This window comes from Mirounga leonina, unplaced genomic scaffold (assembly GCF_011800145.1).
Source record: "Mirounga leonina isolate KUSES-001 unplaced genomic scaffold, KU_Mleo_1.0 Mir_176, whole genome shotgun sequence".
Lineage (NCBI taxonomy): Eukaryota > Metazoa > Chordata > Mammalia > Carnivora > Phocidae > Mirounga > Mirounga leonina.
The window spans coordinates 8,737,289-8,759,944 of NW_023270454.1; the positions used below are offsets into that span (position 1 = coordinate 8,737,289).

Consider the following 22,656-nt stretch of genomic DNA (forward strand, 5'->3'; position numbering starts at 1 on the left):
CTTTACAGTAACTCTGAGAGATAGGAGGCTAAATATTAACACTATTTCTTCTTTTGAGGGGAAGGAAAGGTAAGAAAGAAAACTGAGATGTAGGGAGGTTTAGTTATTTGACCAAGGCCAGTGGTAATAAGTGCAGAATTCTTAATCTGTCTCCATTTGAATATGTACAATGACATGAACCTTCCTGGGCAGCCCACTGGAATTTGTAGACTAGTTTTCTTTTTCCTTGTTGAGGTGCGGTTGGCCTCTCTGTAATTGTCACCTTTTAGGGCAGTATAAAACAAGTCTCTGCCTCTTCTCTATGACAGTTCTTCAGATGTTGGAAGGTAGCCATCATGTTTTCCCAAGACACAAATTGCAAACTGGTGTGCATGGGTCAAATGATGCCTGCACAGGTATCATTTGGCTGCCCAGCTTATGCAAAAACTTAAATTAGGAGTGGACTTTTAGAAATGGGGAGATTTCACATAAAAATTTCTTTCTGGCTTTTCTTGAGAAAAAAAATTAGAGGATTCAGTGATACAGAGCTCGCATTTCTAACAGTAGTAATCTCCCGTAGATGGTAAATATACTCTCCATTTTGCTGAAGTCTCTACCTGCTGACTTCACTCATTTACTTCACTTTGAGGGCTTCTGTAGTTATTAAGATTGCTCTCCTTTTCCTAGGTCTTCTGTTCCACAGGATAAATAGTCCCATTTCCTTCAAATGTTTCTTATTCGACAGTTTCAAATGCCCTTAGTCCTCTGCCCTCCATTTACTTTGTTAATGCCCCTCTTTTTTTTTTTAAAGATTTTATTTATTTATTTGAGACAGAGAGAATGAGAGAGACAGAGAGCACATGAGAGGGGGGAGGGTCAGAGGGAGAAGCAGGCTCCCTGCCGAGCAGGGAGCCCGATGCGGGACTCGATCCCGGGACTCCAGGATCATGACCTGAGCCGAAGGCAGTCGCTTAACCAACTGAGCCACCCAGGCGCCCTGTTAATGCCCCTCTTAAAGTGGACTCAGCACAGCTTATAGTAGTCAGCATGCAGTGTCACCTTACAGAGAAGAGAGTAACCTTTACTCCTTTCCATTTTGACACTAGGTTTAAAAAAAAAAAAAAAAGCAGAAAAGCAAGATGATAAGGTCTGTGTTTCCCTAAGCAGTCCTCTTTCTTGACTACCTGAAATTATAGTCAACTGAAATCACAACTCTGTGTGTATGTGTATGCTACTGTTAAACCACATAATTTCCATGTAGTTTTGGGATCTAGTGCTGAACTTTGCCTTTATCTCTATTACATTTCATCTGCTTGGATATCCCAGACTGATAAAATCTTTTTGTATCCTGAAGTTTTTTCCAGCCTTGACTTACTCTTCCCAGCATGAGTTCTTTATCTCTGAAGTGGAGCTGTAAAGGATAAAAGCACTGTGGCTTAGAAAGTAATTGATGAGGACCCTGTTATTAATGGATTCAGTGGAAAATTAAGGGGGTGTACCTTCAAAGAAAGCATTATGCTTAAGATCTTGGAGATGAAACAAAAGGTCTTGGGAAGAGCCTTGCTGCCGTAAGTTGACATGTGGGTAATACTTTACCCCCCAGTAAAATAGGTATGTATGTGCTTTCTGTGTGCCAGTTGGTTGTAAATCAGTGGAGTCCAAGAATCTAAAAGGATCTTTGAGGTCATTTGGTTCAGTCCTTTAATTTATGATTTAAAAAAGGATAAGGAGTCAAGAAGGACAAGAAATTGTGAAGTTAGGGGACCTGATGAATCAGACGGTAATGAGAGAGGGACAGCAAAACTGGGGTCTCAATTTGAATTCACCCATGAAGGTTGCAGTTGGATGCCTGAGTCATAAAGCTGATTTATATATGACTTAGTACACTTTTACTTCAGTTCTCTGTGTCATTCATAGCGTAAAATAAAAACCATGTTTTCTCGAGACACGGAAACCTTAGAGAAATTAGTTTACACCCTAGGCACTTGCACATCAAGGTGACTGCTCCAGGAAGATACTTTAGCAAAATCCAGCGGAAAACCTTATTTTTGAAAACCTGTTTTTCTTCCCCCTCCCTCCAGTATAGTGGAATCTGTATTTTTTTTTTTTAAAGATTTATTTATTAATTTGAGAGAGCGAGAATGAGAGAGAGTACATGAGAGGGGGGAGGGTCAGAGGGAGAAGCAGACTCCCCGCTGAGCAGGGAGCCCGATGCGGGACTCGATCCCGGGACTCCAGGATCATGACCTGAGCCGAAGGCAGTCGCTTAACCAACTGAGCCACCCAGGCGCCCTGGAATCTGTATTTTTATACTTTGCATTATATTGTGAACATTTTCCAATTTTATATAAAATGATTGAAAAGCTTATCGACAGCTTGATAGTCATTTTAATGACATGGATTTTTATCATACTTGATACTTAACCATGCTTCTAATTTTGAACATTTAATTTAAATTTTTCTTTTTCTTTATGCTATTAAAAAGAATGCTGTGCTCACACGGACTACATTCCTAGAAAGTGAAATTGCTGAACATTTTAAAGACTTCTGTTATAAATGGCAAATTACTTTTCTGTTTACCTTCCAACTGATAAAAGCAAGAATACCTGCCACAGTGTGTAGCTGCCAGTGTAGTGCGGGGATGTACAGTACTTTGTTAAGTGGTACACTTTGTAATGTTGTAGTGTGAATATTCTTGACGTTAAATCCTTTTTCTCATTTGTGATTCTTACCTAATAATAATTTCTGGAAGTGGAATTGTAGGGTTAGAGTTGGGGGCACAGTTTCAGTGCTGCCAAATTGTGTTCTGGAATGTGTGCCAATTATCAGTCGTAGCAGCAGAGTGTGGGAATGTTATCCTTGATCCTGGTTAGCACCATATATTATAATTTTACAATTCTTTGCTGATCTGTACGTGGAAAATGTCATTGTATCTTGTTTTATGTACGTTTCTATGATTTCCAGGATAATAAATCATTTAAAACTATTTATTATTTGGGCCCCTTCTTTTTGTATACTGGCACACCTCAGAGACATTGCAGGTTTGGTTCCAGATCACTGCAATAAATACCACAATAAAGCAAGTCAGATGAATTTTTTTTGTTTCCCTGTGCATATAAAGGTTATGTTTACACTGCAGCGTAATCTATTAGAATAGTGTACAATGGCATTATGTCTAAAAAATGTACATGCCTTAATTAAAAAAATACCTTATTTCTAAAATATGCTGTCATCTGAGTTTTCAGCAAGTCAGTCTTTTTGCTGGTGGAGGGTCTTGCCTCAGTGCTGACAGCTGCTGATGGATCAGGGTGGTGGTCCTAAAGGCTGGGGTGGTTGTGGCTGTTTCTTAAAATAAGACAGCAGTGAAGTTTGCCACATCAGTTGACTCTTTTCTTTCATAAACAATTTCTCTGTAGCATGTGATGCTGTTTGATTGCATTTTATGCACAGTAGAACTTCTTTCAAAACTAGAGTCAGTCCTCTCAAATCCTGCCACTACTTTATCATCTAAGTTTCTGTAATATTCTAACCCATTTGTTGTCATTTCTACAGTCTTCACAGCATCTTCGCCAGTAGTTTCTATCTCAAGAAACTACTTTCTTTGCTCATCTGTAAGAAGCAATTCCTCATCCATTGATGTTTTATCACAAGATTGTAGCAGTTCACTCCCATCTTCAGGCTCCACATCTAATTCTAGTTCTCTGTTTCCACTACATCTGCAGTTATTTCCAACACTGAAGTCTTGAACTCCCCTCCCCAAGTCCTCCATGAAGATTGCAATTAGATTCTCCCAGACTTGTTCATGTTGATATTTTGACATCTTCCCATGAATCACAAATGTTCTTAATGGCACCTAGAATGGTGAATCCTTTCCAGAAGCTTTTCAATTTACTTTGCCCGGATCCATCAGAGAGATCACTATCTATGGTAGCTATAGCCTCACAAAATATATATTTTTTTAAATAATATGACTTGAGAGTTGAAATGACTTCTTGATCTGTGGGCTGCAGAATGGATGTTGTGTTAGCAGGCATGAAAACAACATGAATCTTATCATCCATCTCCATCAGGGCTCTTGGTCAGGGGTGACCAGGTGCATTGTCAATGAGCAGTAATATTTTGAAAGGAGTCTTTTCTTCTGAGCAGTAGGTCTCAACAGTGTGCTTAGAATATTCAGTAAACCGTGTTGGAAACAGATGTGCTGTCATCTAGGCTTTTTTCCAATTTTAGAGCACAGGCAGAATAGATCTAGCACAGTTCTTAAGGGCCCTAGGATTTTCACAATGATAATTGAGCATTGACTTCTGCCTAGCTGCATTGGCTCCTAACAAGAGAGTCTGTCCTTTGAAGCTTTGAAGGCAGGCATTGACTTCTCTAGTTATGGAAGTCCTAGATGACATCTTTCAATAGGCAGCTATTTCATCTACATTAAAAATCTGTTGTTTAGCTTAGCCACCTTCATTAACTATCTGAGCTAGATCTGGATAACTTGCTGCAGTTTCTACAGCAACACTTGCTGTTTTACCTTGCACTTTGATGGTATAGGAATGGCTTATTTCCTTAAACCCCAGGAACCAGCCTCTGCTAGCGTCAGACTTTTCTTCTGCAGCTTCCTTGCTTCTCTCAGCCTTCACAGAATTGAAGACAGTTAGGGCCTTGCTCTGGATTAGGCTTTGGTTTAACAGAATGTTATATGGCTTGTTTGATCTTCTATCCACACCACTTGCTCCATCTATATCAGCAATAAGGCTGTTTTGCTTTCTTATCATTTGTGTGAAGACTTTTAATTTCCTTTAAGAATTTTTTCTTTGCATTTACAACTTGGCCATTTGGCACAAGGGGCCTTGCTTTTGGTCTATCTCGGCTTTCAGCATGCCTTCCTTACTAAGCTAATCATTCCTGGCTTTTGATTTTAAGTGAGAGACATGTGACTCTTCCTATCACTTGAACACTTACGGGCCACCGTAGGGTTATTAACTGGCGTAATTTCAGTATTGTTGTGTCTCGGAATAGGGAGGCCCGAGGAGAGGGAAAGACAAGGGAACAACATAGGTGGAGAAGTCAGAACACACACCACATTTATCTATTAAGTTTGCTGTCTTAGCTGGGCACGGTTTGGTGATGCCCCAGAGTAATTATAATAGTAACATCAACTGATCACAGATCACCCTAACAAAATAATGATGAAAATGTTTGAAGTATTTTGAGAATTAACAAATGTGACATAGACACATGAAGTGAGCAAATGTTGGAAAAATGGCAGATAGACTTGTTCGACTCAGGTTGCCACAAACCTTCCCCTTGTAAAAAACACAGTATCTGTGAAGTGCAATTAAATGAGCAAAATAAAATGAGGTATGTGTGTAATTCCTGTTTATTTTCTTTGACCATTGTTGTATTGCTTTTACTTCTCTTAAAGTAATGTTATGTTTCAGATGCTTCCCCCAGTCTTCTTATTGAATCTAAACCTTTTAAAAAAATATACAGAAGGCTTTGATTCGTATGTAGTCGAACTTCTACAGATTCTGTTTTTCTTTAATTTCTTATAGATGTGGCTGTACTTTGAGATGATATTACATGTATTCTTTTTGTTCTTTTTGTGGTTTCACTTATTACAATTCCCTCTAGAATCCATCAGAATTTATTTTTGGATTTGGTTTGTCATGCAGGAATCTGACTTTATTTTTTCCAAAAAGCTAATTGTCACATTATTTATTGAAAATCTAGTGTGGTATACTTTAAAGCGACTGCAGCAAGCTTATACTTTTCTTTACAAAACTAATACATGCTTATTGTAAAATGAAGACAAAACGAGTGTTGAGTAAACAAATAGTAAACATGTGAGTAGTAGGGTATAGGTCAATGATTCCCACTTCTTTATCTGTAAAAGATAAATAATACCTAACCCCAGATGGTTGATGTGAGGATGAAATGAGATAATATGTGTAAAGTGTGTTATCTGGAGTACAATGTAAATATAATTATAACAAATGGAAAGTCTCCCCTACCTTCCATGTCTTCCAAAGGTGTATGATGTAGTCTGTAGAATTCTTACATGAATAAGGTGTTTTGTTGTTTGTCTTCCTTAGTTATCTATAATTACATTGATTCAGATGTCATCAGTCTGAATGAGGGTTGTCATTAATTCTTTGTTAGTCAGTGGTTTTGAGTTAGAGTTGAGTGCCCTGTGTTAAAATCACCTGGGAGTTTTGTCAAACTCCAGGAGCCTGGGCCCCATGCTTCAGAGTTTTCATGCAGTTAATGTAGGCTGAGCCTGGGTCTGTCATTTGAAGAAAATTCTTGAGTGAGTTGTGAATCTGGTTTGTAACCTTAGTTAAAAACTGACTGGGTGAGACAATATGATTTTGGTTTGTGGGATGTTACCAAACTGGTGGGAAGGGAAACAGATATAGGAAATGGCATAATTTTCAAATTGAAGACTTACCCAAGGTGTTGAGAATTCTGGTTTCAGGTTTATTACTGACTAAACAGGTGACCTGGGTTAGTCAAGAATCTTTGTTTACTTGTTAATACCTTGATTTGTCTGTGAGTGGTATTTGTGGAACATCTTTGGCCTTAGAAATCTGCTCTTGAGTCCAAAGAATACTAGTTTTTCTCTTTCTAAAAACACTGTAATAAGGGTGGCTTAATGGTGGTTCTCTGTGATTGTATCTTAATCTTGACTCTCAACTCAGTAGGTCAGAGTACAATCAGTTTTTCTTACCTGATTTTGGTTTTTAATTGGTGACAACTTTCTGTTTCCCTTATTTTATATCCAGATTGAGTTTATCCTGTAAATAAGCTACTGTGGTTGTTACATTGTGAAAAACACATGTCCCAAAAACCTGCTAGAACTGATACATGTTGCAGGATACAAGATCAATGTACAGAAATCAGTTGCATTTCTATACACTAATAATGAAGCAGCAGAAAGAGAAATGAAGGAGTCACATTTACAGTTGCACCAAAACCAATAAGATACCCAGGAATAAACCTAACCAAAGAGGTGAAAGACCTATACTCTGAAAACTATAAAACACTGATAAAAGAAATTGAAGATAACACAAAGAAATGGGAAAACATTCCATGCTCATGGATTAGAAAAACAAGTATTGTTAAAATATCTATTCTACCCAAAGCAATCTACACATTTAATGCAATCCCTATCAGAATACCACCAGCATTTTTCACAGAGCTAGAACAAATAATCCTAAAATTTGTATGGAACCACAAAAGACCCTGAATAGCCAAAGCAACCTTGAAAAAGAAAAGCAAAGCTGGAGGCATCACAATTCCAGACTTCAAGCTGTATTACAAAGCTGTCGTGATCAAAACACTATGGTACTGGCACAAAACTAGACACATAGATCAATGGAACAGAATAGAAAACCCAGAAACGAACCCATAACTGTGTGGTGAATTAATCTTCAACAGAGCAGGAACGAATATTCAGTGGGGAAAAAAACAGTCTCTTGAACAAATGGTGTTGGGAAGACTGGACAGCTACATGCAAAAGAGTGAAACTGGACCACTGGCTTATACCAAACACACACACAAAAACACCTCAAAATGGATTAAAGACCTAAGTGTGAGACCTGAAACCATAAAAATCCTAGAGGAGAACACAGGCAGTAACCTCTTTGACAGCTGTAGCAAATTTTTCTAGTTGAGGTGTCTCCTGAGGCAAGGGAAACAAAAGCAAAAATAACCTCTTGGGACTACATCAAAATAAAAAGCTTCTGCACAGCGAAAGAAACAATCAACAAAACTAAAAGGCAACCTATGGAATGGGAGAAGATATTTGCAATTGACATATCTGATAAAGGGTTAGTGTCCAAAATCTATAAAGAACTTTTCAAGCTCAACACCTAAAAAAACAATCCAGTTAAGAAATGGGCAGAAGACATGAGTAGACATTTTTCCAAAGAAGACATACAGATGGCTAACACACATGAAAAGATTCCCAACATCACTCATCATCAGGGAAATACAAATCAAAACTACAACAAGATGTCACCTCACACCTGTCGGAATGGCTAAAATTAACACTGGACACAAATGTTGGCAAAGATGCAGAAGGGGAACCCTCTTGCAGTGTTGGTGGGAATGCAAGCTGGTATAGCCACTCTGAAAAAATTAAAAATAAAACTACCCTACGATCCAGCAATTGCACTACTAGGTATTTACCCAAAGAATACAGAAACATTAATTCAAAGGGATACATGCATCCCAGTGTTTATAGATAGCAGCATTATCTGCAATAGCCAAATTATAAAACTAAGTGTCAGCCAAATGTCCACTGACTGATGCATGGATAAAGAAGAGGTGGTATATATATAGACACAATGGAATATTGCTCAGCCATAAAAAAGAATGAAATCTTGCCATCTGCAGTGACATGAATGGAGCAAGAGAGTATTATGCTAAGTGAAATAAGTCAGAGAAAGACAAATACTATGGATATGATTTCACTCACATACAGAATTTAAGAGACAAAACAAGCAAAGGGAAAAAAAAGAGAGGCAAACTGAGAAACAGACTCTTAAGTATAGAGAACAAACTGATGGTTACCAGAGGGGAGGTGGGTGGGGGAATGGGTGAAATAGGTGATGGGGATTAAGGAGTGCACTTGGTGTGATGAGTACTGAGTGTTGTATGCAAGTGTTGAATCACTATATTGTACATGTGAAATTAATATTACACTATATGTTAACTAACTGGAATTTAAATAAAAGCTTAAAAAATAATCCTAGTGGAAAACAACAACAACAACACATGGCCTCTATCTCCTTTAGCTTGTGAAGTGCCTACGTGCAGTTCTTACCAGCCATGCTTTATCTATAGTTAGCTTCTCTGGAAAGTGCCTTTTGTTATTTTGAACAATAGAAGAGAGTAGTCAGATTCTTTTTTTTTTTTTTTTTTTTAAAGATTTTATTTATTTGAGAGAGAGAGAATGAGAGAGAGCACATGAGAGGGGGGAGGGTCAGAGGGAGAAGCAGACTCCCTGCCGAGCAGGGAGCCTGATGCGGGACTTGATCCCGGGACTCCAGGATCATGACCTGAGCCGAAGGCAGTCGCCCAACCAACTGAGCCACCCAGGCGCCTGAGAGTAGTCAGATTCTTAACAGTAGTGCTAGTATTGGGGAATTATTTTAGTGCTTATTAACATACTTCCTGATTTTGAACTCAGTACTACCTTGCCATAACAGGCTGTTTGTCATGCCTGTGTTTGGTAGGAAATCAGGAAATGATGTTCTTTTGGGTTGTTAGTATTTAAAAACAAAACAAAGCCTCTGAAATATTGCTTTTAACAACCTTGCTGAAATGATTTCCTGTACAGAACTATGTTTACCTAATTTGAAGGGCTTGTGGCAGTAACAGCAGCAATGTACAAATAATTCTGTAGAACCTGCACCTGGGTTGTAATGACATTCTGCTTCCTTGATGGACCAATTTGTCTTACATGAAAAAAAAAAAAGTAGTACTACATGCCCCAGATACACAGGTAAGTCATAGGTACACCAGCAAAGAGATTTTCCTCTGAGTGTATTGTCTTTTTTTTTTTTTTTTGGCAGATACATACTTTTTTTTTCTTTTTAAAAAAATTTTTATTTAAATTCAATTTAGTTAACATACAGTGTATTATTAGTTTCTGGGATAGAGCAGTTAAATATTTCAAATATGAATATAGTGTTAGCTTTAGGTTCTGAAATAGGATTACTGGGTTGTAATTATAATTATTATCCATGGTTACAGTAAAGCAATAGTAATATGGATAATTTTTTTCTTTCTTTTTTTTTTTTTAAAGATTTTATTTATTTTTTTTGACAGAGAGAGACATAGCGAGAGCAGGAACACAAGCAGGGGGAGCGGGAGAGGGAGAAGCAGGCCTCCCGCAGAGCAGGGAGCCCGATGTGGACTCGATCCCAGGACCCTGAGATCATGACCTGAGCCGAAGGCAGACGCTTAACGACTGAGCCACCCAGGCGCCTGTAATATGGATAATTTTAAAATAATTTATGCATGATATGCATGTGCAGTGTGTTCCTTGAATTAATATCACAGCAGTTCAGCATAATGGTTAAGGGATTAAGAGTGTGGGCAACTCTAAAATCAACCCTCACATCAAAGCAGGTCTAAGAGTTTGATTTGAAGCCAAGTTTTATTTAGTATGGATGATCTTAGGCAAATTACCTAACCTCTGTGCTTTGGTTTCCTCATGTGAGAATTGTAGTAGTATGTATTTCATAGGATTGTTGTGAAGATTAAGTGTGTTAAGGAATATAATAAGTTTAACTGGGTACACAGTAAACATTCAGTAAATGTTAGCTATTATAATTATTGACAGTTTTAAAGTCAGTTGAAAGTTTCATTTGGGAACATCTGGGAAGTGTTGAGTTTTTCCATTTCTTGCCCCATTCTCTCTTCATACCTTTCAGGTATGATATATGATCGCAGCCCGAATGGAACCAGCCATTCCCTTCTTTCCTCCCTTCTGCTTTTTTTCTCTTCCATTGAGTGTTTTACTTTAGTTTAGTATAGTTTTGTTGATTTTTTTCTGGTATGAAGAAAATTATACAAGTTTACTGAAAAGCATAAAAGAAGACCTGAATAAACAGAGATATCCCAGATCCATGACAGGGAGTTTCAGTATCAGAGTGTTTTAGTTTTAAAAGAAGAAAAGTCCAGTCAGTAGGATGGTTTTGTATCCTCAAACTCTTAAAAGCCCAGTCCTGATCATAAGTAATGTTCCTGCTGATAGTTTGCTAGTTGTGATAAGAAATGTTAGAAGAGAAGGCCACTGCAAAGAAAGAGCAATAATAGAGGGCATTGGTATGTTGAGGTATAGGCGTGAGAAGATGAGAGGGGAATACAAGTGCATGCAGAATTCTGAATTAGAACTGTAAACCCCAGCTTCTCAGCTTACCTTTTGGACTTTTGGTTTCTTTTGTTGTTTTGTTTTGTTTTTTAAAGACTTATTTATTTGAGAGACAGAGCATGAGCAGGGGGAGGGGAAGAAGGAGAGGGAAAGAGAATCCTGAAGCAGACTCCCTGCTGAGCATGGAGCCTGATGCAGGGTTCCATCCCAGGACCCTGAGATCATGACCTAAGCCATAATCAAGAGATGGATGCTTAACTGACTGAGCCACCCAGGTGCCCTACATCTTGGACTTTTGAATTGAGTTATTGACCACTTCTGCTTTCCAGGAACATAGCTTGTTTCAAGCCCTGGAGTGAGTGGCTAACTGATGAAGAATTCTACTTTGCATTTACCAGCAAAATTTTTTGATTAGGGAAAGGGTAGAAAGTAGGGCATCAGCCATGATTTGAATGGTAAATCTTTATGTACAAGTATTTAGAATTTTTTTTTCTTTCTTTGCTGGGAGAAGAAACTTACTACTGTAACCTCCTTGTAATCATAGATGTACTTAAGGTGTGGATGTCTCTGTCGCTGACCATGGAAAAGAGGTATCAGGAGGAGGTCAAGTTTAGAGAGGTAAATTTGAGTCATTAAGTTAGGAGGGATAATTGAAGCTAATTAGCTAGGTCTAGTAAGTGAAGACTGAGAGAAGAGGACAAAGGAGGAACTGGTGAAGAACCACTGTCTTTATTTTTTTTCCTATTTATTTATTTATTTATTTATTTATTTTTAAAATTTTATTTTGTTAGTCACCATACATTACATCATTAGTTTTTGATGTAGTGTTTCATGATTCATTGTTTGCGTCTAACATCCAGTGCTCCATGCAATACGTGCCCTCCTTAATACCCATCGCTGGGCTAACCCATCCTTCCACCCCCCTCCCCTCTAAAACCCTCAGTTTGTTTCTCAGAGTCCATAGTCTCTCATGGTTCATCCTCTCATTTTTCCCTTCCTACTATCTTCTTTTTTTTTTTTTTTTAAAAGATTTTATTTATTTTTATTTGAGAGAGAGAGAATGAGAGAGAGGGAGTACATGAGAGGGGGGAGGGTCAGAGGGAGAAGCAGACTCCCTGCCGAGCAGGGAGCCCGATGCGGGACTCGATCCCGGGACTCCAGGATCATGACCTGAGCCGAAGGCAGTCGCTTAACCAACTGAGCCACCCAGGCGCCCCCCCTTTTTTTTTTTTTTAACATATAATGTATTATTTGTTTCAGAGGTACAGGTCTGTGATTCATCAGTCTTACACAATTCACAGCGCTCACCATAGCACATAACCCTCCCCAGTGTCCATCACCCAGCCACTCCATCCCTCCCACCCCCCACCACTCCAGCAACCCTCAGTTTGTTTCCTGAGATTAAGAGTCTCTTATGAAGAACCACTGTCTTTAAAAGTAGTGAAAGGAGTCAGAGAAAAAGCTGTTGGGGTGGAGAACCAAGAGAGCAAATGATTAAAAAACATAAAATATAAATTAAGTTAGTATGAAATAAGGTGTGTGTGTGAGAGAATGACAGAACATTTTGATAGGAGAAATCAAGGAAGGTGTGAATAAATGGAGAGGATTTTCATGCTTCTGGTAAGATTAACTATATGAAAATTATACTTCCCTACTTAAATGCAACATAGTTTAGTTTTTTTTAATATATTACTGAATTTTGTTCACTAATGTTTTGTTAAGTAGTTTTGTGACTGTATTCATGAGAGCTATTTGTCTGTAGCTTTCTTTTTTTGGTGCTGTTTTTATCTGGTTTTGGTATCAGGGAAATGCTAGGTTTATAAAATGAACTAGAAAGTGTTCCCTGTGGTAGAGATTGTGTCATCTGGGGCTAGAGATTTCTCTTCGGGGAGTTTTAAAATTACAAAGTTGATTTATTTAATAATTATAGAATTAATTATTTCATATTGGGTAAGTTGTGGTAATTTGTGTTTTTGTAAGGAATTGTTCCATTTCATCTAAGTCAAATTTATGTGTGTAGAGTTTTTTAGTCTTCCCTTATTACATTTTGTGTCTGCAGGGACTGTAGTGATATTCCCTGTTTCATTCTTGACATTGGTAATTTGTGTCTTTTCTTTTCTTGTTAGTTTTTTTTTTTTAAGATTTTATTTATTTATTAGAGAGAGAGAGAGAGAGAGAGAGAGCGAGGGCATGAGCTTGGGGGAGGGCAGAGGGAAAAGCAGACTCCCCACTGAGCAGGGAGCCTGATGCGGGACTCCATAACAGGACCCTGGGATCATGACCTGAGCTGAAGGCGGCAGATGCTTAACCAACTGAGCCACCCAGATAGATGCCCCTTTTTTTGGTCAGTCTTGAAGGTTTGTCAAGACAAACCTCTTTGTTTTATTGATATTTCATTTTTGGGTTTTTTTGTTGATTTTTGCTCTTTATTTCTTTTCTTCTGCTTATTTTGTGTTTATTTTGTTCTTTTTCTAGGTTCTTGAAGTAGGAGCCTAGGTTATTGATTTGAGACTTTCCCTCTTTTCTATTTTTTTTTTTTTTTTAAGATTTTATTTATTTATTTGACAGAGAGAGACAGTGAGAGAGGGAACACAAGCAGGCAGAGTGGGAGAGGGAGAAGCAGGCTCCCCGCCGAACAGAGAGCCCGATGCGTGGCTCGATCCCAGGACCCTGGGATCATGACCTGAGCCGAAGGCAGACGCTTAACGACTGAGCCACCCAGGCGCCCCAAGACTTTCCCTCTTTTCTAATGTAGGCCCTCCATGCATAAATTTTCCTCTCACCACTGCTTTAGCCATGTCCCACAAATATTTTTCATGTATAATATGTTATTGAATCCCCACAATAGCACTGGAGGCAGGTAGGGATTTTCAACATCACTTTAAGGAGGAAATTATGTAACGTTCCTAAATTATGAAAGTGTGTGAACTCCTGAGCAAGTCCAGGTGGCCTTCAAGCCTCCTCCTGGCTAAGAAATTCTCTTTTTATTTTACAATATTTTATTTTCCTTGAACTAAGACTATCTAGGTGATAAATCTTAAACCTGAAGGAAATGAATATGTAAATTAAGACTTGTAACTAGTATCATTTATTATTGAGCAGTGATCAGGTACCTGAACTTTGTAGTTTTCTGTAGAGGGGATTTTAAAAGTGGTGAGAAAAATAGTTTCTATAAGGAGGTTTAATCCAGCTGGTGAGAAATAAATTACTTAAATGAAACTAATGAAACAGTTGATTAAGTTCTGAATCCTCTGATACTGAATGCAATAGGTGTTTAGAGAGTTGAGTAATCTAGGGTAGTTCAAGAAACCTTTATGAAAGAAAGAAGTCTTTAAAAATGGCCCCAAAGGGGGCGCCTGGGTGGCTTAGTCATTAAGCGTCTGCCTTTGGCTCAGGTCATGATCCCAGGGTCCTGGGATCAAACCCCGCATGGGGCTCCCTGCTTGGCAGGAAGCCTGCTTCTCCCTCTCCCACTCTCCCTGCTTGTGTTCCTGCCCTTGCTATCTCTCTGTCAAATAAATAAATAAAATCTTAAAAAAAAAAAAGAAACTTCAAAAAAAAAAGGCCCCAAAGAATAAGTGCATAAGTGGAAAAGAGGAATAATGCCAATCCAAGTGTCTTTTGGTGTAGCTGTTGGGGAGGAGAGATGGAGAAGATTGGAGAATGAGCACAACTTGAGCCAGCTCTTTTTTTGCATTGGGATAGTGATTTGAAATGTTTTATGTTTTTGTAAGCATGTCTATTCATGCATAGAGAAAAGACTGGAAGAGGTCTCTGGTTTTGGCAAAATAGCAGACTAGATAACTAGAAATCCTCCCACTGCTACAAAATGCATATTGTGCTCTCAAGAAAAAAAAAAGAAAGTAAAATATGGTGGGAGCAGGGAAGGTTGGGGATTGAAAAAGCGTGTGATGTGCAATTTGATGTTACAGACCCTTAGAGTGTTTGCTAGTTTTGGTAACTTGCATTTTAGTTTTAATAGAGACAAAAGAAAAACCTTCAGGCCTGTGAGTGTTAGAATTGAGATACCAGATAAGAGTATAGATATTCAAAGGGCTAAACATTCACTAAAGGAGTAGATAAACTAGAAAAAAATCTGCCTGTGAGCACACAGAGAGATGTTTCTGTTAGCCTGAATCCTGGATTCATTGGAGAAGGGAATATGCAGAGAACTCAAGACCATGACTTTCCCTTCATATGGGTGTTGTATTCAAATTTGCAATACCTGTGGGATCTGGGAAAATCTCCAGATTGAAAATTGACATTAAAAAATGGTTTAAGGCTGATAACATGACAGGTATCTGGAAAATGGAAACTGTTCTAGAGGGACATATCCTCAACCCAGAACACATGTCTGTTTCCCAGAATAAAGCACTACCAGAAATGAACTCAATATAGAATTATAAAGCATGTGAGTAAACAGTCCATTATTCATCTATAGGCAAGAATTAGCAGATAGAACAAACTAAACACATGAAGAAAAGGAATAGAAAACATGAGAAGGAATAGGTGCTATCATAAACAAAGGCATTTTAAAAACAGAGGAGCCAGTAGAACTTCTGGAAATGTAAAATAGTCATTGAAATTAAAACCCAGGTAGTAGAAAACAAAATAAAACAAAACCCAGTAGGTAGGATAAACAGCTGCTTAGATACAGAAGAGAGAATTAATGAACTAGATCTGGATTTGACAAACTATGGCTTATTGGGTGAATCTGGGTTTTGGCTTGTTTTTGTACAGCCTGCATGGTAAGAATGGTTTTTTCATTTTTGTTTTTTATTTATTTATTTTTAATGTTTTTTCATTTTTAAAGGATTGTTTTTTAAAAAAAGGGGACAAAAAATATTCTTTTTTTTTTTTTTTTTTTTTAAAGATTTTATTTGTCAGAGAGAGAGTGTGCACAAGTAGGGAGAGCGGTAGGCAGAGGGAAAAGCAGGCTCCTGCTAAGCAAGGAGCCCAATATGGGACTCGATCCCAGGACTCTAAGATCATGACCTGAGCCGAAGGCAGACACTTAACTGACTGAGTCACCCAGGCATCCCGACAAAAGAAAATATTCTATCTACACAGACTGTATGTGGCTCCCAAAGCCTAATATATTTAGTTTGTGACTCTTTACCAAAAAAATTTCCTGACCCCTGAACTGGATAGATCTGAGGAAATTTCCAGAGGTAGCACAAAGGACAAAGAGAAAATTTTTAAAAGAGAGGCTTAAAGACATGGAGAATCGAATGAAGAAGTCTAACTTGTATCTAGTCATCTAATAGGAGTTCAAGAAGGAGAGAATGAGGGACAGCCAAAATTCAAAGAGATGATGGCTGAGAATTTTCTAGATTAATGAAAGACATGAATCTAAGAATCAATGTTTAATGAATGCTGAGTGTCCCTTCCCCTACTGCCCCCATTGTATATGTAGATACATACAGAACTCCATAGATGAAAAGATCTTAAATATAACCAGAATGAGAAGTCAGATTATTGATAAGATACAACCATTAGATTGACATTTCACTTCTCAGCAGCAGTGATGGAATCCAGAGGATTCTTCACTTTTGGTGGGAAAGAATTGTGAGCCTAGAATTGTATATCCAGCTAGATCATCACCATGATTTAGGGTAAAATAAAGAGTTTTCACATAAAAACAGTTTACCACCAACAATCTGTCACTGAGAGGAACTACTTAAGGAAAAAGAAAACCAGAGGGAAGGAATGAATGCAAAAAGGAATGGAATTTTGACTAAGGAAACTGGTAAATATATGGGTGAATCTAAACATGTGAATTCTAGTAATAATAAAGGCTAAAAACAATAAAATGTCAGCCAATAATGATGAAAAAGTCAGGAGGTAGGTCAGCATAGGTGAAGAAGATCTTTTATTAATTGAGAAGAGGGAGAAAATATTAGAGATATTGTTAAACTTTTGTCTTAAGGATGCATGTTATATTTTAAGAGTAACCTCTGAAGAAGATAAATTGAATGTATAACTTACATACTGGTAGAGGGGTTTAAAAAAAGGAATAAAAATCTTAATCAACTAACAGAAGACAAGAAAGGGGTGAGGAGCATAAACAAACATAACACAGATTAAGATTGTTATAAGTAAATCTTAATGTATCACAATAAGCGTAAGTGGACCAAACACTAGTTTAGAGAAAAAGATTGTTATATTGGAGTTTTATTTAGAAAATGAAATTTCGGGCGCCTTAGTGGCTCAGTTGGTTAAGCGACTGCCTTCGGCTCAGGTCATGATCCTGGAGTCCCGGGATCGAGTCCCGCATCGGGCTCCCTGCTTGGCAGGGAGTCTGCTTCTCCCTCTGACCCTCCTCCCTCTCATGCTCTCTGTCTCTCATTCTCTCTGTCTCAAATAAATAAATAAAATCTTAAAAAAAAAAGAAAAGAAATTTCGTTCTCAGATGTTTATAAGAGGTACCTGAAACACATGGGTATAGAAAGTTTGCTAGAAAAAGAATGGAAAAAGTTAAGCAAGACAAATATTAACTAAGACCTCAGTGTCTGAAAAGGTGGAAACAACCTAATTGTCCATCAGCAGATGAATGGATGAACAAAATGGGTGTATATACATACAATGGAATATTGTTCAGCCATAAAAAGGAATGAAGTTTTGAGACATGCTACTACGTAGACAAACCTTTAAACATTATGCTAAGTAACATAAGCCAGGCACTTAAGGACAGATATTGTATGATTCTACTTATATGAATATCTAGGATAGGCAAATTCATAGAGACGGAAAGTGAATTAGAGGTTACCAGGGACTGGGAGGAGAGGGAGTTACTGCTTAATAGTTACAAGAATTTCTGTTTGGGGTCATGAAAAAGATTTGGAAATACATAATGATGATGGTTGCACAACATTGTGATGTAATAATGCTGCTGAATGGTACACTTAAAAATGATTTATTTTATTTTTTAAGATTTTATTAATTTATTTGTCAGAGAGAGAGAGAAAGTACAACGAGGGGGAGCAGGAGACAGAGGAAGAAGCAGGCCCCCTGCTGAGCAAGGAGCCTGATGCAGGACTCGATCCCAGGACTCTGGGATCATGACCTGAGCTGAAGGCAGACGCTTAACCAACTGAGCCACCCAGGTGTCCCTAAAAATGATTTAGATGGCAAATTATATATCCTATATATTTTACCACACAATAAGAAATTATAAAATTGCAAAGAAACAAGTAAATATGACCATGGTTAAGAGAGGAAAAATAGTTAATAGAATCAAATCTGCAGGTGCCCCAGTTGTTGCAAGTAGCAGATAAGAAACTTAATTTTTATAAATATGTTAAATAATGGAAAAGATGTAAAAAAGTGAGTAGATAGAGAACTTCAGTAGAGAAATAGAATCTCTAAAAAAGGGCCTAATGGACATTCTAGAACTGAAAAATAAAATACCTAAAATTAAGAATTTATTGGATATGGGGTGCCTGGGTAGCTCAGTCAGTTAAGTGTCTGCCTTCAGCTCAGATTATGATCCTGGGGTCCTGGGATTGAGCCCTGTGTCGGGCTCCCTCCTCAGCGGGGAGTCTGCTTCTCTCTCTTCCTCTGCCCCTCACCCCACTCATGCTCTCTCTCTCGCTTGCTATCTCTCTCATATAAATAAATAAAATCTTAAAAAAAATTTATTGGATGAAATTAATGATAGACTAGGTATAACAGAAGAATGGTTTGGTGAATTCAAAGGTCAATTAAAATTATTCAAGCTGGGGCGCCTGGGTGGCTCAGTTGGTTAAGCGACTGCCTTCGGCTCAGGTCATGATCCTGGAGTCCCGGGATTGAGCCCCACGTTGGGCTCCCTGCTCAGCAGGGAGTCTGCCTCTCTCTCTGACCCTCCCCCCTCTCATGCTCTCTATCTCATTCTCTCTCTCAAATAAATAAATAAAATTAAAAAAAAAATTATTCAAGCTGAAGCACTATTAGATGAAATAAAAAATATTGATTTAGAGTAAAAAGGGATAAATTGATGGAGAGTGTGAGATTAGGCATTATGGTTTGTTATGGTCCTGTACTAGAGTGAAGGCAGTAGGAATAAATGCAAACATTATTGCAAATTATTATTGCTATTATAAATATTACCATAATTATTACAAGAAAGAATGGATATACTTTGACGGGAGGTCAGATGTGGACATAAGCAGTTGGAGGAATTAAAAATAACTCTAAGGGGCACCTGGGTGGCACAGTTGTTTAAGCATCTGATTCTTGGTTTCAGCTCAGGTTGTGATCTCAGGGTCATGAGATTGAGCCCTGCGTCAGGCTCCATGCTCAGTGCAGAGTCTGCTTGAGATTCTCTCTCCTTCTGCCCCTCCCATTCGTGCTCTCTCTCTCTCTTTCTCTCTCAAGTCTTTTAAAAAATAATTCTAAGATGTGTGGCTAGTAAATAGCCTACTATATGTAGATATTGTGCAGGTTATTTTTTATTTACTATTTCTAATTCTCAACAACAATCCTGAGCATCACTGTTATCTTTTTAGTAATGAAAAACTGTGGTTCAGAATGGTTAAGTGACCATCTAATAGTTTACAAAGCTGGGATTTGATCCAGGTCTGGCTAGCCCTGAGGTCTGTACTCTTTCCTATATATCACATTGTTTCTAGTTGGTAAGACTGGAAGAATGTAGTATCATGGGCAGAACTGAAAGTTATTGGAAAGATGAAATATTTGGAATCATGACTGTGATATATATCCTAGGAAGAGGTATCCTTCAGGGAGTTGGAAATGTTGGTCTACTAGTGCAAAACAGAAAGGCTAGAGTCAGAGTAATAGCTCTGGGGATTGAAGCCGTTTAAGTGGACGGATTCATTCCCAGGTTATGTTGAAAACCTTAGGGGATCATTTTCCATATGAGGTAGGAGGAATACTGGGTGCCAACAAAGCAGAAAGGAAGAACAAGTCAGGGAAATAGGTAGAACACCAGGAAATATGGTTTCATGGGAAATCAAGTAGAAAGTAGAGTGAGAAAATGATCAGTGATATAATTCATTAATTTAACAGATACTTATAGAGCACTTACAGTGTGCCAGACATTCTGCTGGGTACTGGTGATAGAGCAGTGATCCAAGCAAATGAGATTCCTGTCCTCAAGAATTAAATGAATTAAATGAAAAGATATTATGAAAGAAATCAATAGATCAATGCCAGAAAGTGTCGGGGTAAGAAACTACTTTAAATAGAAACAGCAAGAAAGTTAAGAACTGAAGGATGAGAGTCAGCCAGAGAAACCCTGGGGAAGAGCCTTTGAGATTAAAAGAATGGGAGGTATAAAAGTTCTGAAGCAGTAAAGAGCTTGGTGTAGTTAAGGAACTGAAAGGAGGCCAGTGTAGCTAAAGTTGAGGAAGGAAGTGGAACAGTGATAGCAAATGAGATTAGATAGGTGGTCAGGATCTAGCTTTTTGGTTGGATACAATCTCATTGGTTTATTTTAGTTTTTCTTGCCCTTGCTGAGGAGACTGATCCAGAAAATATTGCTAAGACTGATGTCAAAGAGCTTACTACCTATATTTCATTCTAGGAGTTTTATGGTTTCAGATCTTACATTCAAGTCTTTAATCCATTTTGAATTTATTTTTGTGTATGGTAGATCTGGATCCAGTTTCATTCTTTTGTATGTGGCTGTTCAGTTTTCCCAACACCATTTTTTGAAGAGTGTATCCTTTCCCCATTGTATATTCTTGGTGCTTCTGTTGTAAATTGACCATACATGCATGGGTTTATTTCTAGGCTCTCTATTCCATTGATTTATTGTGTGTGTTTTGTTCCCATATCATACTGTTTTGATTAATGTATCTTTGTGGTATAGTTTGAAATCAGGGACCATGATACCTCCAGCTTTGTTCTTTCTCAAGATTGCTTTAGCTATTTGAGGTCTTTGTGGTTTTATACAAATTTTAGGATTGTTTATTCTATTTCTGTGTAAAATGCCATTGGTGTTTTGATGGGGATTGCATCAAATCTGCAGATTGCTTCAGGTAGTATGGACATTTTAACATTAATTCTTCCAATCTATGAGCACAGTACATCTTTCTGTTTCTTTATATTGTCTTCAGTTTCTTTTATCAATGTCCTATAGTTTTCAGAGTACACATCTTTCACCTCCTTGCTGAAATTTATTTCTAGGTATTTTATTCTTTCTTTTTTTCCAAGAAGTTTATTGAAATATTGATTCATAGTCCCACTGTTTTAGATGTCTATTAATGGATTGCCCAAAAGCAATAGTTTTAGTGCCCCTCAGACTTCTGGAAATTTTAAATGATTCAAGAAGCTCTTGTGAAGATCAAGATTCCAAATTTTTTACCGGGGACATCCTTAGGTCACCTTTGTGCTCCCAGAAAGCATTCATTTAGCAGCAGTCTGTGTTTCCAGCATTCATCTTTCACCTGCAAAGTTGATGGTACTCATTTGATTTTTGCAAAGTCTTACAACTTGAAACAGTTATCAAGATCTAAACCTTAAATGCACTTTACTTGTATGTTGACTTGATTTCACGCTGTGATAGGGCAGGCATACATGCAGTTATACAGTGAGGCCTCTCTCTTTCACACAGAAGAAATCTCTGCTTATATTAAAAACTCTCTGGCATACAGTTGATGACTAGTAAACTAAAATGCATTCAAACCAATCTCCCCATATCCTGGCATGGAATTGCAGACTGGGAGCCTCTTGGGACCTCTTAGGGTCCCATGGACAATGTGGCCTAGGCCAGGCTGCTGCCCTCCACACGTTCAGGTCAAGGGATCCTCAGACCCATCCCAGCTACAGCCACATACCCCTGCCTGGTGTCCTGCCTGGTGCCTAAGAGGCTGTTTATCCCAAACCACTTACCATTCTGGAATCCACAACACAGCACATCAGCAGAGAGCAGAGGCAAGGATAAAAGTGGGACATTTTATTCTTTTTGATGCACTTGTAAATGTGGTTGTTTTCTTTATGCCTCTTTCTGATCACTTGTTATTAGTGTATAGAAATGCTACTAATTTTTTTTTTTTAAAGATTTTATTTTTATTTATTTGACAGAGAGAGACACAGCGAGAGAGGGAACACAAGCAGGGGGAGTGGGAGAGGGAGAAGCAGGCTTCCCGCCGAGCAGGGAGCCCGATGCGGGGCTCGATCCCAGGACCCTGGGATCGTGACCTGAGCCGAAGGCAGACGCTTAACGACTGAGCCACCCAGGTGCCCCGAAATGCTACTAATTTTTGCATGTTAATTTTGTATCCTGCTACTTCACTGAATTCATTTATTCTAGTGGTTTGCTGGTGGAGTCTTTAGGTTTTTCTAAATATAGTAATTACATCATTTGCAAATAGTGTTTTACTTCTTCCTTTTCAATTTGAATGCCTTTTATTTCTTTTTCTTGCATTATTGTTATGCCTAGGACTTCCAATACTATGTTGAATGAGTGGCAAAAGTGGACATCCTTGTCTTGTTCTTGATCTTAGGAGGAAAAACTTTCAGCTTTTAACCACTGAGTGTGATACTAGCTGTGGGTTTGTCATGTGTGGCCTTTATTATGTTGAGGTGCCTTCCTTCTGTGCCCACTTAGTTGAGAGTTTTTATCATAAATGCATGTTGAATTTTGTCATAGGCTTTTTCTGCATCTATTAAAATAATCATCAGATTTTTATCCTTTGTTTTATTAATGTGGTGTATTATGTTGATTGATTTGTGGTTGTTGAACCATTCTTGCATTCCTAGAATAAGTCCCACTTGATTGTGGTGTATGATCGTTTCAATGTATTGTTGAATTCAGTTTGCTAATATCTTTTTTTTAAATTTTATTTTATTTA

General features: G+C 38.0%; 1 protein-coding gene across 6 annotated transcripts in view; it reads left to right on the plus strand.

Annotated features, from left to right (window-relative positions):
- EXTL3 (exostosin like glycosyltransferase 3) overlaps positions 1 to 22,656 on the plus strand; it is a 155,622-nt gene that overhangs the window by 65,259 nt on the left and 67,707 nt on the right. The gene's annotated exons all lie outside the window — the stretch shown is intronic.